This window comes from Salmo trutta, chromosome 8, assembly GCF_901001165.1.
Source record: "Salmo trutta chromosome 8, fSalTru1.1, whole genome shotgun sequence".
Taxonomy (NCBI): Eukaryota; Metazoa; Chordata; class Actinopteri; order Salmoniformes; family Salmonidae; genus Salmo; species Salmo trutta.
In genome coordinates, this window is record NC_042964.1 from 36,249,277 (window position 1) to 36,262,979 (window position 13,703).

The 13,703-nt window shown below is 42.7% G+C and overlaps 1 pseudogene; it reads left to right on the plus strand.

The window, feature by feature from the left end:
• Window positions 1-8,454: 8,454 nt before the first annotated feature.
• The window catches only part of LOC115198795 (patatin-like phospholipase domain-containing protein 2), a 28,109-nt pseudogene continuing 22,860 nt past the window's right edge, over window positions 8,455-13,703 (plus strand).

The following is a 13,703-nucleotide window of genomic DNA, read 5'->3' on the forward strand; positions in this document are numbered from 1 at the left end:
TGGAATGGTCCTTGTTTAATGCGAGTAGACTGCTGTCAAGTGAGCCGACGCCCACAAAACGCTGACAAGCCATCCGTGCATCGGTCTCCTCCTGAATTTTCTGCGTGATAACACAACTCTTTATGGTACAGCGAGTTTTCTGGTAGAAAAGCTGAGTCGGGTGCACAGATGGAGACAATAGGTACAAATCATACCAAGCAAACAGTTTGAAGCACACTTATTCAATCTTCCACCAAAAAAGTTTCCCAAATAGTTTGTTTCATTTTCGGGCCTTATCAAACATGACTTTGATATCACGAGTAGAGTGAGGCTGCATAGGCTGCAGTATAGCCTACCGGGGATGCTGTTTACCAAATGGTAAATTGTGAAAGCAAGATGTATTTGAAGGCAACGGTCGGCCATATTGAAACTCCACAGAAGGACCAGTCCTCATAGGAATTAATGGAATTCTACAGTTATTTCAATTAAATGTTTCAAGGACGACATTGCATGTATTTAAGTATTTTGTTGTTGAGTGGGCACAGTAAAATATGAACTTTCTAAACATTATACTTTAAAGAAACGTTTTGTATAAATATATATACAGTAACAGTCAAACGTTTGGACACACCTACTCATGCAAGGGTTTTTATATATTTGTACTATTTTGTACTAATAGTGAAGACATCAAAACTATTAAATTACACATATGGAATCATGTAGTAACCAAAAAAGTGTTAAACAAATCAAAATATATTTTATATTGTCACAGCCGTCGTAAGGAGGAGACCAAGGCGCAGCGTGCGTATCGTTCCACATCTTTATTTCAATGTGAAACTATGCAAGACAGACAATAAACTATAAACAAAAACAACAAACCGTGACAAAGAGGTGCAACATGCATAAACTCAAAATAATCTCCCACAAACACTAGTGAGAAAAACAACAACTTAAATATGATCCTCAATTATAGACAACGATGACCAGCTGCCTCTAATTGGGAATCAAACGAAAACCCCAACCTAGAAAAAAGAACCTAGAACACAACATAGAAAATGTAAACTAGAGAAAAAACCCAACATAGAAAAAAGAACGTAGAACACAACATAGAACATTTAAACTAGACAAAAACCCAACATAGAAAAAAGAAACTAGAACCAAACATAGAAATAAATAAACTAGACAAAACACCCCAGCCACGCCCTGACCTACTCTACCATAGAAAAATACGAGCTCTCTATGGTCAGGACGTGACATATATTTGAGATTCTTCAAAGTAGCCACCCTTTGCCTTGATGACAGCTTTGCACACTTGGCATTCTCTCAACCAGCTTCACACAGAATGCTTTTCCAACAGTCTTGAAGGAGTTCCCACATATACTGAGCACTTGTTGGCTGCTTTTCCTTCACTTTGCAGTCCAACTCATCCCAAACCATTTCAATTGGGTTGAGGTCGGGGATTGTGGAGGCCAGGTAATCTGATGCAGCACTCCATCACTCTCCTTCTTGGTAAAATAGGCCTTACACAGCCTGGAGGTGTGTTGGGTCATTGTCCTGTTGAAAAACAAATGATAGTCCCACTAAGCGCAAACCAGATGGGATGGTGAACACAGACAGTGTCACAAGCAAAGCACCCCCACACCATCACACCTCCTTCTCCATGCTTCACAGTGGGAACCACACATGCGGAGATCATCCGTTCGCTTACTCTGCGTCTCAAAAAAACACAGCAGTTGGAAGCAAAAATTTCAAATTTGGACTCATCAGACCAAAGGACAGATTTCCACCAATCTAATGTCCATTGCTTGTGTTTCTTGGCCAAGCAAGTCTCTTCTTCTTATTGGTGTCCTTTAGTAGTGGTTTCTTTGCAGCAATTCGACCATGAAGGCCTAATTCACACAGTCTCCTCTGAACAGTTGATGTTGAGATGTGTCTGTTACTTGAAACTCTGTGAAGCATTTATTTGGGCTGCAATTTCTGAGGCTGGTAACTCTAATGAACTTTTTCCTCTGCAACAGAGGTAACTCTGGGTCTTCCTTTCCTGTGGCGGTCCTCATGAGAGCCAGTTTCATCATTGCGCCTGATGGTTTTTGCGACTGCACTTGAAGAAACTTTCAAAGTTCTTGAAATGTTCCGCATTGACTGACCGTCATGTCTTAAAGTAATGATGGACTGTCGTTTCTCTTCAGCTGATGAAATTGAGGACTATTACTGTCTGTAATAAAGCCTTTGTGGGGAAAATCTTGTTCTGATTGGCTAGGCCTGGCTCCCCAGTGGGTGGGCCTATGCCCTCCCAGGCCCACCCATGGCTGTGCCCCTGCCCAGTCATGTGAAATCCATAGATTAGGGCCTAATTTATTTATTTCAATTGACGGATTACCTTATATGAACTGTAACTCAGTAATATCATTGAAATTGTTGCATGTTGCATTTATATTTTTGTTCAGTAAATATTTTTGTATGTTTAGCTCACATAATATATTTTAAAAGTATGCATTAAGGTGTCTGTAATAGAAGAAATGTGGCAAAAACATATGTAAATGTCTATATATATTTTTTTTTCAGATACAAACATACTGTACACATACGAACAACAACTTACAGACACACACAAACAACGACTACATCTCATCTGCCCAGACCCGAAATGCTCACACCCCCATCCCTAATGTCTGCATTATTGTTTGTAACATGGCCTTTGTACCAATTTGTTTTTCTCTGTTGCCCATGCTATTTCAATATTTCAATAATAAGTCATTTGATTTTTCCATTGTGTTAATGGTCATGATTTGATTGATTTCCAAGTTTTTAGTATACGTTTTCTCAAGATGAATGATGAGAAGAGAATCGTCCAGCCGATTGGGTATCTCACTACACCCCATATGCCATGACATGAAATATGCAGACAGATGGATTTAAAGTAAATTAACATTGTAATATGTCTGACAGCCAACTTTCTAGCTCCGCCCATAACTTTTGGACTTTATAGCATTCCCAGAAAACTATTGATATACTAGTGGAATACATCTGACAAAATGTTTACCATCCATTTTTACAGTGTCCTTTTCCAATATTCTAGCTGGCATAATATGGACATGTTACGCTTTGCAATGTTAATGATAATAAATTATTGATGTACTAGTGGCACACATCTCAAAATGTTTACCATCCATTTTTACTGTGTTAAAATATACTGCTCAAAAAATAAAGGGAACACTTAAACAACACAATGTAACTCCAAGTCAATCACACTTCTGTGAAATCAAACTGTCCACTTAGGGAGCAACACTGATTGACAATACATTTCACATGCTGTTGTGCAAATGGAATAGACAACAGGTGGAAATTATAGGCAATAAGCAAGACAGCCCCAATAAAGGAGTGGTTCTGCAGGTGGAGACCACAGACCACTTCTCAGTTCCTATGCTTCCTGGCTGATGTTTTGGTCACTTTTGAATGCTGGCAGTGCTTTCACTCTAGTGGTAGCATGAGATGGAGTCTACAACCCACACAAGTGGCTCAGGTAGTGCAGCTCATCCAGGATGGCACATCAATGCGAGCTGTGGCAAGAAGATTTGCTGTGTCTGTCAGCGTAGTGTCCAGAGCATGGAAGCGCTACCAGGAGACAGGCCAGTACATCAGGAGACGGGGAGGAGGCCGTAGGAGGGCAACAACCCAGCAGCAGGACCGCTACCTCCGCCTTTGTGCAAGGAGGAGCAGGAGGAGCACTGCCAGAGCCCTGCAAAATGACCTCCAGCAGGCCACAAATGTGCATGTGTCTGCTCAAACGGTCAGAAACAGACTCCATGAGGGTGGTATGAGGGCCCGACGTCCACAGGTGGGGGTTGTGCTTACAGCCCAACACCGTGCAGGACGTTTGGCATTTGCCAGAGAACACCAAGATTGGCAAATTCGCCACTGGCGCCCTGTGCTCTTCACAGATGAAAGCAGGTTCACACTGAGCACGTGACAGACGTGACAGAGTCTGGAGACACGTGGAGAACGTTCTGCTGCCTGCAACATCCTCCAGCATGACCGGTTTGGTAGTGGGTCAGTCATGGTGTGGGGTGGCATTTCTTTGGGGGGCCGCACAGCCCTCCATGTGCTCGCCAGAGGTAGCCTGACTGCCATTAGGTACCGAGATGAGATCCTCAGACCCCTTGTGAGACCATATGCTGGTGCGGTTGGCCCTGGGTTCCTCCTAATGCAAGACAATGCTAGACCTCATGTGGCTGGAGTGTGTCAACAGTTCCTGCAAGAGGAAGGCATTGATGCTATGGACTGGCTCGCCCGTTCCCCAGACCTGAATCCAATTGAGCACATCTGGGACATCATGTCTCGCTCCATCCACCAACGCCACGTTGCACCACAGACTGTCCAGGAGTTGGCGGATGCTTTAGTCCAGGTCTGGGAGGAGATCCCTCAGGAGACCATCCGCCACCTCATCAGGAGCATGCCCAGGCGTTGTAGGGAGGTCATACAGGCACGTGGAGATCACACACACTACTGAGCCTCATTTTGACTTGTTTTAAGGACATTACATCAAAGTTGGATCAGCCTGTAGTGTGGTTTTCCACTTTAATTTTGAGTGTGACTCCAAATCCAGACCTGTATAATTAGGTTCCCTAAAAGTTCACTGTAATATTAAAAAAAATAATAATAATTTTTAGGCAAGTTGAGAACAAGTTCTCATTTACAATTGCGACCTGGCCAAGATAAAGCAAAGCAGTTTGACACATACAACAACACAGAGTTACACATGGAGTAAAACAAACATACAGTCAATAATACAGTAGAAAAATAAGTCTATATACAATGTGAGCAAATTAGGTGAGATAAGGGAGGTAAAGGCAAAAAAAGGCCATGGTGGCGAAGTACATACAATATAGCAAGTAAAACACTGGAATGGTAGATTTGCAGTGGAAGAAAGTGCAAAGTAGAAATATAAATAATGGGGTGCAAAGGAGCAAAATAAATACATAAATACAGTAGGGGAATGGTAGTTGTTTGGGCTAAATTATAGATAGGCTATGTACAGGTGCAGTAATCTGTGAGCTACTCTGACAGCTGGTGCTTAAAGCTAGTGAGGGAGATAAGTGTTTCCAGTTTCAGAGATTTTTGTAGTCCGTTCCAGTCATTGGCAGCAGAGAACTGGAGGAATTGGCTTTGGGGATGACCAGAGAGATATACCTGCTGGAGTGCGTGCTACAGGTGGGTGCTGCTATGGTGACCAGCGAGCTGAGATAAGGGGGAGCTTTACCTAGCAGGGTCTTGTAGATGACCTGGAGCCAGTGGGTTTGGCGGCGAGTATGAAGCGAGGGCCAGCCAACGAGAGCGTACAGGTCGCAGTGGTGGGTAGTATATGGGGCTTTGGTGACAAAACGGATGGCACTGTGATAGACTGCATCCAATTTATTGAGTAGGGTATTGGAGGCTATTTTGTAAATGACATCGCCAAAGTCGAGGATCGGTAGGATGGTCAGTTTTATGAGGGTATGTTTGGCAGCATGAGTGAAGGATGCTTTGTTGCGAAATAGGAAGCCAATTCTAGATTTAACTTTGGATTGGAGATGTTTGATGTGAGTCTGGAAGGAGAGTTTACAGTCTAACCAGGCACCTAGGTATTTGTAGTTGTCCACAAATTCTAAGTCAGAACCGTCCAGAGTAGTGATGCTGGACGGGCGGGCAGGTGCGGGCAGCGATCGGTTGAAGAGCATGCATTTAGTTTTACTTGTATTTAAGAGCAGTTGGAGGCCACGGAAGGAGAGTTGTATGGCATTGAAGCTCGCCTAGAGGGTTGTTAACACAGTGTCCAAAGAAGGGAATATACAGTAATCAAGTGTTTCTCCAATGTTGTAACTGACATAATATGGGAATCTTATGGTATGGAATAGTCATCACACTGGATTAATGATGTAATAGTGGCACACATCTCAAAATATGTTTAGCAGCCACTTTGCCCGTGGAAAACTCGAGTTAAATGCAAAACTGCTACAGTAAGTATAGGCCTATCTTTTTTCATTTGAAGGATTCTTTCTCGCTGATGAAAGATAAGGGCCATATGTTTCGAAAGACGTATCACAAGCGATCATTGTTGACGTTTCTAAATGTTAAAACACAGCGTTGGGCTTATAGTTCACAAGATGCAGTCGTTGGCGAAGCTAATGGCTGAGAACTGTAGGGAGAAGACAGAATGTCGCCTAGAGTTTTCGAGCTAGATATGGGGAGTAGCCTAATATAAAATAATTGTATTGGATGTGCAGTTCTTATTTATTTCATTGATAAATACAATTGTAAAAATATCCATATTTGGTGATAGAGGGTTTATTTATATTGAAATAGGCCTACATCATGATAGGCTACAGCACAGAAAATAAACAATGTAGCCTAGTGTGCTATATTTTTACAGCACAGAACTTTCCCCAACCCAAATGCATTTTATTATTTTACTGTGTTGATATTGAAAATATACACACTTGGTGATACAGGGTTTATTTTATTTTGGAATAGGACTACATCATGAAAGGCTACAGCACAGAACATGAACATTGAATGCCTAGAATGGTGCATTTTCACAGCACAGAACTTCCCCCAACCCTCTACCAATACAACAAAACAATAGCACAGGGCAGGCTATAACGTTCTCCCACTTCACACCTTCACTTCCACTGAGCTAAACGAGGAAGAGGAGTTAATTTAGTGAAAAGAAGTGTGAATGTTGGTAATGAAGGATTTCCTGCTTTTGAAATGTGGCTTTATTTTTACATTGTTGCCACATTAAATCTATTTTTCTTTTAGTCAGGAAGATAAGATGAGCCAGACCCGATTCCAATGGCGGTAAGCTTTACACCCCTCCAGCCGACGCTTGGCGTTGTGCATAGTGATCTTAGGCTTGTGTGCGGCTGCTCGGCCATGGAAACCCATTTCATGAAGCTCCCGACGAACAGTTATCGTGCTGACGTTACTTCCAGAGGCAGTTTGGAACTCAGCAGTGAGTGTTGCAGCCGAGGACAGACGGTTTTTAAATTCCTCTTGCTTCAGCACTCTGCGGTCCAGTTCTGTGAGCTTGTGTGACCTACGACTTTGCGGCTGAGCCGTTGTTGCGCATGGACGTTTCCACTTCACAATAACAGCACTTACAGTTGACCGGGGCAGCTCCAGCAGGGCAGAAATTTGACTAACTGACTTCTTGGAAAGGTGGCATCCTATGACAGTGCCACGTTGACGCTTCGAACACACCGACAGCGTCATAGCATTTTGGTACACCGGGATTACGTTCATTTCCAATGAAACGCTGCGTTTGCCTTGCAGCATTGCGTTGCAGAGGCAGTTGCAGTGTGTTTGGTGTGTATGCGTAGACGGTTTGACAGAAATGGTAGCAGAAGGTGAAGGTTGAACTTTTGTTGCACACATATCCAGATGATGCTGCGTATTTTGCACAAGGACGCTGTCGGTGTTTTTGAAGAGTGAAAGTCACTGAGCTCTTCAGTAAGGCCATTCTACTTCCAATGTCTGTCTATGGAGATTGCATGGATGTGTGCTCGATTTTATACACCTGTCAGCCACAGGCTATGTGGCTGAAATAGCCAAATCCACACATTTGAAGGGGTGTCCACATACTTTTGTATATATAGATGTACATTCATTTCCAATGGAAGCTGCATTTGCCTTGCAGCATTGCGTTGCAGCATTGCGTTACAGCGTTCTGTGTGGTGCATATGTTGGATTTATCAAATGCATGCATCAAAAATTATGTGTAGATGGCTTGATAGAAATGGTAGCAGAAGGTGAATTGTAGCAGAAGGTGAATGTTGAACTTTTGTTGCACACATATCCATATGATGCTGTGTACCATTTTGCGCCTGGCACTGTAGTTGTGAGTGATTGAGATGTTAGATGCTTAACGATTTCGAGGCAGGCCTTGGAGCTCCTGTATCAAAGGTAACATCACTACTTGTCTGATCGAATATGAGTTTCGTAATGATTAGATTGTTACGAGTATACTGATATAAATAGGCTACGTAACATCCCGGCAACTTTGCGAAAAAATACTTTATATCGGAGTTGTGCCTGTTGTTCACACGCGTATCTGCTCTCTCATTAGCAAGAATGGTCCGACCTGATCTTGCCCCGCTTAATTTCCTTACCTGAAAACACGCGATACCGTAAAGTGCTGTGTATTCACGCATAAAATTCAGGAGGGTGGCTTGACTGCGTTTTGTGAGTCTCGGCTCAATTGACCGCATAGGATGATATAGGCTACTCACATCGGTTAATAAGGTTCGACTTGTCACAGTAATAACAGGCAGGTTAAACAAATATACAGATTAGCGTATAATATACATTAATAGACTGCATCTCTCTCTCATTTATTTCCAATTCAGAGTGTGGGGCGTGGCTCTGCCTCTTTATAAAGATTGGCCAGACCTGCCCTGTTCTAGAACCGGGTACTTCAGCGCTCCGGCGATTCTCAATAGATGACTGTCCGTCTCTTCGTACATTGCACAAGAAGAGTAGACTGGCTAGTGTGCGCTAGTTTGAGCCGTCCTCTATTCCAATATCTTTCGGAACTGTTGTTGACATTCAACAGTGAAGGGGACTTGTCAAAAAAGTTAACATTTTGGAGTGATCATAAGGAGCGCATTTGCCCAAACTTGTAGGTCCTCGTTAAAGACTGTCCACCAGGGATGTTCGACCTAACGAAGGAATGGAATCTGTCATTCGCCGGCTGCGGGTTCCTGGGAATCTATCACATCGGAGTGGCCAGCTGCCTGTCGGAACAAGCGCCTTACCTTATCAAAGGAGCCACCAAGATCTACGGGGCTTCAGCCGGTTCCCTCTCTGCCTCGATGCTCGCCAGCCAGGCATCCATAGGTAGGCTACAGTACCCTACTGTACACTGGCCCTTGATTTAACCAGTTCCTGTCATCAGTTGATTGCCTGGATGGGGACTTTTACGCACAAGGAGTAGTCCTCCCTTTCATGCGTTTAGGGCAACTTCAGATTAGCAGTCAAATTAATTTTCAAGAAAAATCATTTATGGTCTTGACACATGGGGTGAAATGACTAACAATGCTGGAAACGTTGCTCCTATGTAATAGATAGGTGATTATACTGGTGTTATAGGTTGAATTTAGAATTTTAAAATAGGCTACATTTTTTCTCATGTTATAAACTGCAAATGATTTATAATTGAGCCAAAATACCTGCCTGTGTAGAAATATGGTAGCCTACCACTCATTGATCATATCACCACTGATAAATGGTCAGTTAAAGGACTATTGACCTATTGGTCCTCTGGATCAGAGGTCTTCCAATGGTAGTGATGGATCTCGCTGACTAGGGGCACACACACAATCACGATTAAGAGTAAATATAACCTTGCATCACATAGAACTGACTTAGAGAGTAGTTCCTAGCTGAGTGTCTGTGCGAAACCTGGCCTTTTTCACTTTCTCTTAATTTTGAACCCTATAACTTCATCATCAAGAGACGAAGGAGTAGCCTGCAAGGTTTCTTGGAATCAGCACGTACCTGTCCCAGTTGTATCATGTTTAAATGAGAGAGAGAGAGTGTTAAAGAGGGTGAGAGATTGAAAGAAAGTGTGAAAGAGCAATAGAGGGAGACATTTCGCTACACCTGCAATAACATCTGCTAAACACTTGTATGCGACCAATGAAAAAAGAAATATGTGTTTGACTTATAGAGTGAACAGTCAATATAGGAGTCATGAACCTTTTACCGCGGTGTGCTTAAACAGCCGGTCCGCACAGAGCGTTTCTTGGTAGCCTTAAACAAATCTACTTTGAGACGAGAGTATACACCTCACACATGGTTATGGGCTTATTGAAGAATACACCTGTACCATGTATGATATAGAGCTGAAATGTATTCCATTTTGAGCTTGCATTGAGTTTATATGCAGTATATCACAGAAGACTGAAATATAACAAAACGCCTGGTTTGTTCATTGAGCTGTATACCTAGGTGACTATTCAAAGATGCTCAGCTGGTCAATATCCCCTTCCAGTGATTCTACAACATCTTGTCAACATGTGCCAGGAAACATTATACAGATATACACCAATCTGATTGTATGTGCTTTTGTCCATACCAAGGCGTCAAAAAACTCTCCAAAATGTAAAATTGTGTAAAATCTTTCTGCAGCAATTTTATGGAGAAAAAGGACATTCTTTGATGTAGACAATACTTTTTTCATGTGTTCATGAATGTTTGTGTTTAGGCCCGGTGGCCAAAAAACTCTCCAAATACATTTACGGTTTTAGATCAAATGTCTTACAGATATCTTCCAGGCCCTTTCTCACTCTCTCTCATCATGTTACATGCTGACAGGCACAGACCAAAAAATCCTCAAGTTCACTCAACTACACCTCCCCTTTTCCAGTTACGACCAGATAAGGATGTGGCTCCACTGAACTGACCAATCAGCAGTGAGGAGACTTGACAGGCAATGCACTATTGTGACCCCATCAACACCAACTTTTATATCACTGACAACAAGTACATCACCCCATGTAGTAGGGAGGGGTCAATTGCACAGGTCATGACAGTTAAGCTGTGTTGAACATGTAGCTGTACCGAACACAGGCCCACAGCCCATTTGAATTGTTTCAGCTGTACTCGATGTCGATGTTATACAGGCACTACAAATACAGAGCAAAGGACAGGCAAGGGAAATACAGGTAGCCTGCGTTCATCTCACAGTAAAGGAGATGTACAGATACCTATAGATGTTTTTATGTGCATGCAAAGGGGAGCTCTGGTCAGGGACTCAGCTGCGGTGAGTAGTAGTAGTACTTATTTTTGTGTAATCTGGGGAGAGGTTGAATCACAGAGAATCCTGAAAGGTGAAATACAATTGTGTACATGTCTAGTATTTTTGGTCTTGGATTTTAAAAAGCCCTGGATAGCCTAAAGACACTATAAACAGGGGCCCTTGTTGGGACCACATTTGCTTGGCAGCATATTCAGGATTTATTTATAAAGCGAGTCAGTAGGTTATAACAATTGAATAAACTAGATATTCAAAATAGTGCTTGCATAGACTATAAAGCGCTAACTCAGCCATCCAAAAGTACCTGTGGTAGGTGAGGATGGACGAGAGTGACTGGTGTGGATCAATTCATTCATCCAGGCGAGAGGTTTCATATGAGCAGGGGTTGGAACATCATTCCTGAAGTAAAATAGATGGCGCCGACAGCTCTGCTTCTAGCTCCTAAGCAACTTTGCAGTATTTTGGTTTTTTTTGCGTGTTATTTCTTAAATTATTAGCCCAGAACATTTTTTGTGTTATTACAATACATACAGCCGAAAATAACTTTTGGATATCAGAGCGGCGGTAACTTACCAGCATTACGACCAGAAATCAAATAAAATCAAATAAAATGTTATTTGTCACATGTGCCGAATACAACAGGTGTAAACCTTACAGTGAAATGCTTACTTACAAGCCCTTAACCAACAATGCACTTCAAGAAATAGAGTTAAGAAAATATTTACTAAATAAACTAAAGTAAAAAAAAAAAAATAACACAATAAAATAACAATTCCGAGGCTATATACAGGGGGTACCGATACAGAGTCAATGTGCGGTGGTACAGGTTAGTGGAGGCAATTTGTACATGTAGGTAGGGGTACGACTTTCCCAAAATACGACTTTCCCAAAATACGACTTTCCTAAATTGAATCCTTTGTTCGTACCCCCCAGGGCAATTGAACTTATTCCAGAGGCTGCTCCAAGACTCCGCCGGCGGAGAAGAGGAGTGTATTTCTAGTCTGACTCAGGAGGCATGCACACCATCCACCGCTTCCGAGTATTTACTCGCTAATGTTCAGTCCCTGGACAATAAAGTAGACGAGCTCAGGGCGAGGATCTCCTTCAAGAGAGACATCAGGGACTGCAACATACTCTCTTTCACGGAATCATGGCTCTCTCTGGATATACTGTCCCCATCCATACAGCCAGCTGGGTTCTCAGTACATCGCGCAGACCGTGGATAAATGGCAGCATTTGCGCAAAACTGGAGTGGCCATCACAAAGCAATAGAAGATTTGTGGGCAGAACTGAAAAGCATGTGCGAGCAAGGAGGCCTACAAACCTGAATCAGTTACACCTGCTCTGTCAGGAGGAATGGGCCAAAATTCACCCAACTTATTATGGGAAGTTTGTGGAAGGCTACCCGAAACATTTGACCCAAGTTAAACAATTTAAAGGCAATGCTACCAAATACTAATTGAGTGTATGTAAACTTCACTGGGAATGTGATGAAAGAAAATCAGAAATAAATAATTCTATCTACTATTATTCTGACATTTCACATTCTTAAAATAAAGTGGTGATCCTAACTGACCTAAGACAGGAAATGCTTACTAGGATTAAATGTCAGCAATTGTGAAAAACTGAGTTTAAATGTATTTGGCTAAGGTGTATGTAAACTTCTGACTTCAACTGTAAAAGGAGTACCGGTACCGAATCAATGTGCTGGGGTACAAGGTAGTTGAGGTGATTTAGGTAATATGTACATGTAGGTAGGGGTAAAAGTGACTAGGCAATCAGAATAGATAATAAACAGTGTAGCAGCGTGTGAAAGTGTGTCTATGTGTGAGTGTTAGAGCGTATGTAGTGTGTTTGTTTGTGTGTGTGTCACTGTAGTATGTGTGAGTGTGTGGGTGAGTCCAGTGAGTGTGCATAGAGCAAACTGCAAGAGAGTCACAGAACTCTGTGAGCATAAAAGTATTTAGATCCATTCCATCCAAGTGTAGATAAGATGAACACACATAACTAGCTCAGTACAGGTGCAGGGCAGTAAATAAGGGAAACCGGTGGAGATTTTGTTTTTGTGAGCTACAGATCCTTTGAGAATCAATTTTCCTTTGAATAAAACAATTATCCAATTCCTCCCAATGGAAGGCCCTAACACAACTAACAGACTGTCTCTCCGTCCCTCCCCTCCTCTAGCTAAGTGCTGTGAGGATGTGATTGAGACGGTCATGGATGCCCGGAAACGTAACCTGGGTCCCCTCCACCCCTCCTTCAACCTGGTCAAGGTCATCAGGTCGGGCCTGGAGCGCGACCTGCCCGCCAACGCTCACACACTCGCCTCCGGGAGGCTGTGTGTGTCACTCACTCGCGTGTCTGATGGACAAAACGTCATCGTGTCCGAGTTCAAGTCCAAGGAGGAGCTCATCCAGGTCAGTGTCCTCACTCAACCCACCTGGGCTGCTATTCACAAAACATATCCGAGTAGGAGTACTGATCTAGGATCGGTTTTGCCACTTAAATCATAATGGATTGGAGTTGGGACCTGATCGTAGATCAGCACTCCAACTATGAAACGTTGTGAATATGGGCCCTGAACACCCCTGAGCACTTGAGAGTTTTTCCATATCCCATACATATCCCAGAAATATTTGTCCTTTCAGCTACTGGCCTTGCCATTGACTGTTTACATTAGTTGTATGAAGTGTAAACTGGGTTGGACTGTGTAACATCTCTCTCTCTGATGTGTCTACAGGCACTGCTGTGTAGCTGTTTCATCCCCATATACTGTGGCCTGATCCCCCCATCCTTCCAAGGAGTGGTAAGTGCCCAAGGCCCTAATGCCTCAACTGCTTTCTTACGTTTCCTTGAACACTGTTTCCTTATTTTCTAAGAAAAATGGTTGGACTGAGTTTATTATGGTCTCGTCTTTAAGATTTCTTTA